Genomic DNA, 372 nt, shown 5'->3' with positions numbered 1-372 from the left:
ATTGTGCTATGGGTTGTCCAGTTTGCCGCCATCATGTCTTATCACCAGAGGTTAATTATAACTGACGACTGTCGGCGACAAATATTTCGCAATTTGATAATACTTGACAACCTCAAAGTTTCTATGAAAAGATCTGGTCTCATATCCACCTATCGATATCATTTTCCCACGTTTATTAGAATTCAATAAATTTGTTTAAAAGGAGATAATTATTATAGCTTTTGCTTACTTCCCCTTGTGATAGAATTGTTTACGTTGACGGGGGAAATGACATAGATTCTGAGGTTATTTAGGGATTGAAAAAAGTGTAATATGTATATATCTATTACATTGGTTCAAGACACGCTTTGCTAGAAGGATATAATATATATA

Source organism: Aplysia californica, unplaced genomic scaffold (assembly GCF_000002075.1).
Source record: "Aplysia californica isolate F4 #8 unplaced genomic scaffold, AplCal3.0 scaffold00017, whole genome shotgun sequence".
Taxonomy (NCBI): Eukaryota; Metazoa; Mollusca; class Gastropoda; order Aplysiida; family Aplysiidae; genus Aplysia; species Aplysia californica.
This window is presented reverse-complemented; position numbering follows the sequence as displayed.